The sequence below is a fragment of the Coregonus clupeaformis genome, chromosome 7 (genome assembly GCF_020615455.1).
Source record: "Coregonus clupeaformis isolate EN_2021a chromosome 7, ASM2061545v1, whole genome shotgun sequence".
NCBI classification, from domain to species: domain Eukaryota; kingdom Metazoa; phylum Chordata; class Actinopteri; order Salmoniformes; family Salmonidae; genus Coregonus; species Coregonus clupeaformis.
This window is the reverse complement of record NC_059198.1, coordinates 5211132-5217131: the sequence shown is the minus strand read 5'-3', so window position 1 is coordinate 5217131 and position 6000 is coordinate 5211132.

Here is a 6000-nt window from a genome sequence, read left to right as displayed (position 1 = left end):
CCTCAGTGACTGGCTAACTGGACCCAATCTGTCCCTCAGTGACTGGCTAGCTGGACCCAATCTGTCCCTCAGTGACTGGCTAACTGGACCGAATATGTCCCTCAGTGACTGGCTAACTGGGCCCAATCTGTCCCTCAGTGACTGGCTAACTGGGCCCAATCTGTCCCTCAGTGACTGGCTAACTGGGCCCAATCTGTCCCTCAGTGACTGGCTAACTGGGCCCAATCTGTCCCTCAGTGACTGGCTAACTGGGCCCAATCTGTCCCTCAGTGACTGGCTAACTGGACCCAATCTGTCCCTCAGTGACTGGCTAACTGGACCCAATCTGTCCCTCAGTGACTGGCTAACTGGGCCCAATCTGGACCTCAGTGACTGGCTAACTGGGCCCAATCTGTCCCTCAGTGACTGGCTAACTGGGCCCAATCTGTCCCTCAGTGACTGGCTAACTGGGCACATTCTGTCCCTCAGTGACTGGCTGAGTGGACCCAATCTGGACCTCAGTGACTGGCTAACTGGACCCAATCTGGACCTCAGTGACTGGCTGAGTGGACCCAATCTGGACCTCAGTGACTGTCTGAGTGGACCCAATCTGGACCTCAGTGACTGGCTACTGGGCTCGAGTGACTGGCTAAATGGACCTATCTGCCTCAGTGAATGGACCCAATCTGGACCTCAGTGACTGGCTGAGTGGACCCAATCTGGACCTCAGTGACTGGCTGAGTGGACCCAATCTGGACCTCAGTGACTGGCTGAGTGGACACAATCTGGACCTCAGTGACTGTCTGAGTGGACCCAATCTGGACCTCAGTGACTGGCTAACTGGACCCAATCTGGACCTCAGTGACTGGCTGAGTGGACCCAATCTGTCCCTCAGTGATTGGCTGAGTGGACCCAATCTGGACCTCAGTGACTGGCTGAGTGGACCCAATCTGGACCTCAGTGACTGGCTGAGAAGACCCCATCTGGACCTCAGTGACTGGCTGAGTGGACCCAATCTAGACCTCAGTGACTGGCTGAGGAGACCCAATCTGTCCCTCAGTGACTGGCTGAGGGGACCCAATCTGGACCTCAGTGACTGGCTGAGGGAGGCATGATGGTCCTGACTTTATTACCCTGTACTGCGTCTGGACAGCATTCTGTTGACGTGGTAACAGGAGAACAGAGGCTTGTAGACTGACTGTGACCCCAAGTGCCCTGGTTTGGGTCTGTTCTGGGTCTGTTCTGGGTCTGGGTCTATATGTACTGTAGTAATAATATTTATTTGTAGAACAAAATGTAATGGAATATGCACCCATCTTACTCAGAGCATCTTACAACAGTCATGTTCAGGAGGGCGTATAAGTATGAACATTGCAGATAGAAAAGTCATAGAGCTGACTCTACATGACAGAGAAGCATGTCTCTTCTACACCATATATCTATATCTGAATGTCCCATAACGTTTTGCCCTACTGAATGCAACCCAGGTCTGCGACGCAGTAGCCTGGGCCGCCAGTATTAAAAAAGTGCCTTAGAGTAGGAGTGCCGATCTAGGATCAGTTTAGTCTTCTAGATCATGATGAATAAGATTATATGGGCAGGGAGGATCTGATCCTAGATCAGCACTCTTACTTTGAGACACTTTGTGAATATGGGTCCTGGTCCTAGATCGGTATGGGCTTTAGCCAATTATTCCTCTGCATGACAACGGTAGTCAGAGGAATCATACATTCAGATCTGGGACCAGTCTAGCAAAACCTTCAAAGAAGTTGGCTGAAACACATACAGATCTGGGTCCCATCTTCACTGAGTCTCAGTGTATTCCCAGTGTAGAGTGAGTGAGAGATGAGGGAGTGGAGTCAGGTTGTGATTCGGTCCACTCTCTCAGAGGAAGACCTATTTCCTCTCTGGAATGCTTGTATAATTAGATCCCTGCTGCCATGACAACCAAACGGGATCTCTTTTTTTTTTCGTGTCCCAGGGCTGAGATTATAGGCACTTATAGTTGTGTGACTCACTGTCTGAGACACACACTCACTCTGACACTTCACATGACTACCTCACACACACACCAGACCTGGGGTAAAATATTATTTCAAATATCACAATTACTCTCACATTCATTTCGAAGTAAGATTCGAAAATATAAGTATTTTAATATTGGAATGTACTTGGAAATACACTTGGAAAGTATTGGCATGCATATGAAAATACTAAAATACACAACACACCCATGCATTTAACCCAGGTATTTCAAAATAGTATTTGAAATAAGTATTTGCAAATACTTAAAAAATAGTAGGCTATTTATAGGAAATTATTTGAAAATACTTTCAAATACTTCCAATAGAAGAAGTTGATTCGGGCCACATTATTTTAAAATCCTCAAATACACAGCAAATAAGTATTTAAATAACAAGTAATCTAATACACATTTTAACCCAGGTCTGACAAACACACACACACACACACACACACACACACACACACACACACACACACACACACACTGCACACATAAGAGTCATGTGTTACACATTTCTCTCGATAAACTCTGAGCTGAAGGTGCAAACTGACCCAGCGTGAGCACGTACTGTAACATAACGTCCACATTCATTACATTGAACTACGATCCCTACATGTTGCAAAACAGGCATTCCTTTATGACCCCCCTACCCCATACACACATACACAACACAGAAACACAACTGACACACATGCATATCATCTCTCTCTCATACACACGCACACACATACACACACACACACACACACACACACATACACACACACACACACTGACACACACTTTGTGCACACAATCCCATGCATGCACCTTGCACTGTGAACCTGGACCCTCAAGGACACACTCACACTCTACTTGAGCTTTGTTCTAGATTATAGCTCTGCGTTCTATATTAGGATCCACATGGGGACTTTTTCTGTCTAGACCATGACATTTCATATACCTTCTTAGCGCGTCTGAGACATACAGTGGAGAAAATAAGTATTTAGTCAGCCACCAATTGTGCAAGTTCTCCCACTTAAAAAGATGAGAGAGGCCTGTACTTTTCATCATAGGTACACGTCAACTATGACAGACAAATTGAGAAAAAAAATTCCAGAAAATCACATTGTAGGATTTTTTATGAATTTATTTGCAAATTATGGTGGAAAATAGTATTTGGTCACCTACAAACAAGCAAGATTTCTGGCTCTCACAGACCTGTAACTTCTTCTTTAAGAGGCTCCACTGTCCTCCACTAGTTACCTGTATTAATGGCACCTGTTTGAACTTGTTATCAGTATAAAAGACACCTGTCCACAACCTCAAACAGTCACACTCCAAACTCCACTATGGCCAAGACCAAAGAGCTGTCAAAGGACACCAGAAACAAAATTCTAGACCTGCACCAGGCCGGGAAGACTGAATCTGCAATAGGTAAGCAGCTTGGTTTGAAGAAATCAACTGTGGGAACAATTATTAGGAAATGGAAGACATACAAGACCACTGATAATCTCCCCTTGATCTGGGGCTCCACGCAAGATCTCACCCCGTGGGGTCAAAATGATCACAAGAACGGTGAGCAAAAATCCCAGAACCACACGGGGGGACCTAGTGAATGACCTGCAGAGAGCTGGGACCAAAGTAACAAAGCCTACCATCAGTAACACACTACGCCGCCAGGGACTCAAATCCTGCAGTGCCAGACGTGTCCCCCTGCTTAAGCCAGTACATGTCCAGGCCCGTCTGAAGTTTGCTAGAGTGCATTTGGATGATCCAGAAGAGGATTGGGAGAATGTCATATGGTCAGATATATAACTTTTTGGTAAAAACTCAACTCGTTGTGTTTGGAGGACAAAGAATGCTGAGTTGCATCCAAAGAACACCATACCTACTGTGAAGCATGGGGGTGGAAACATCATGCTTTGGGGCTGTTTTTCTGCAAAGGGACCAGGACGACTGATCCATGTAAAGGAAAGAATGAATGGGGCCATGTATCGTGAGATTTTGAGTGAAAACCTCCTTCCATCAGCAAGGGCATTGAAGATTAAACGTGGCTGGGTCTTTCAGCATGACAATGATCCCAAACACACCGCCCGGGCAACGAAGGAGTGGCTTCGTAAGAAGCATTTCAAGGTCCTGGAGTGGCCTAGCCAGTCTCCAGATCTCAACCCCCATAGAAAATCTTTGGAGGGAGTTGAAAGTCCGTGTTGCCCAGCGACAGCCCCAAAACATCACTGCTCTAGAGGAGATCTGCATGGAGGAATGGGCCAAAATACCAGCAACAGTGTGTGAAAACCTTGTGAAGACTTACAGAAAACGTTTGACCTGTGTCATTGCCAACAAAGGGTATATAACAAAGTATTGAGAAACTTTTGTTATTGACCAAATACTTATTTTCCACCATAATTTGCAAATAAATTCATAAAAATCCTACAATGTGATTTTCTGTCTTCTCATAGTTGACATGTACCTATGATGAAAATTACAGGCCTCTCTCATCTTTTTAAGTGGGAGAACTTGCACAATTGGTGGCTGACTAAATACTTTTTTTCCCCACTGTACATCACTGATTCAGTATCAGGGAGACATTGCAGACAAATTCAGTCCATCTGACCCTGACACACTCACGCATGCAACACGTTTTTTTTCAGACAGATCTTACACACATACACTCACACATATACATACACAAGCATGTGCACACACACATGCAATACAATACACGTTTCCCACAATTCAAAAGAAGTCTATGACAACATAACAAATGCACACAAATCCATGAACAACGTTTTCAAATTTGTAAACTGTAATGTCATCCCAAAGACAATATATCTCTGTGATGATCTGTCTTACGGTAAGAATCATTACATATGCCTCTGTTAGTGTTGCTTAGAAACAACCCGTGTGTATGTGTGTATATGGGTGTGTGTGTGTGTGTATATGGGTGTGTGTGCGTGAGCGTGTGTGGGTGAGGAATGTGTGACGTACACACTGTGCTTACAGGGGCGTGGTCATCTAAGCTAGGCTCTTTTCTCACACAGTACACACCCTGAGACTTGTGGCGGTAGGGGAGGAGTGGATGGAGGGAGGAGTGGATGGAGGGAGGAGAAGAGGGAGGAGAGAGAGTAAGGGAAGTCGTAAAGTCTCTAATAGACTCTCTCAGAGGCTCGTCTTACCCGCGGGTGAGGAGAGGAGGGAGGAGGCAGGGATGGAGGCTGTGTCAACACTGGACAGGTGCGGATCAAACCACACAGGCCCTCTCCTTCCCTCCCCGTCCCACCAAGCCTCACAGAGCCATGAGGAGATGGTGGTCCCTAAAAAATCTAAACGAGCACCTGTTGCTTCACAACAAAAACTGAAAGTGGAAACACGTGATAGAACCAAACTTAATTGGATCGCTTAAAAACCACAGAAAGTTAAAAATATGAGGCTTATTGAATTTGTGGATTTTGGTTGATAGTTTTCACCTCAAGCGTAATCTGTTACTGATGCATCAACACAGAATAAAGAGCAGGGAAACTATAAATCAGTCATTTCCATTGCAAAGAAAACAGGTCATCCTAAAAAATGTAAGTATGTTAAGCATGGGCCAAGACATTACACAATGAACAACCCATAAAATGTTATCCTCTCAGCCCCATGCAAAGTCTTGGTGAAATAGCCTTGCCCCTTTATTACCAGCATTACAGCTAATTGCCTCCCTGCCCCCTTTCCTATGTGTTACAGCGATGTGGGGAAGGGGTGGACCCAAGCTTTGACGTTTACAAAAAGGAATCCCCTCAATGGCTGGGGTTGGGCTGCCCGACTCACTCAACCCGTCTGGCTCCCAGACACACACACACACACACACTCACACACACTGTCTGCTCTGGGAGAGAGACAGATCAGAGAGAGAGAGAGAAGGAGAGACACTGCAACCTTGGAAGTTCAACTCAGGCTCTGGGAGAGAGAGAGTGAGAGAGCAAGAGAGAGGCAAACAGTCTCCTCTCAGGTATGTAATACTTCTATCTTCT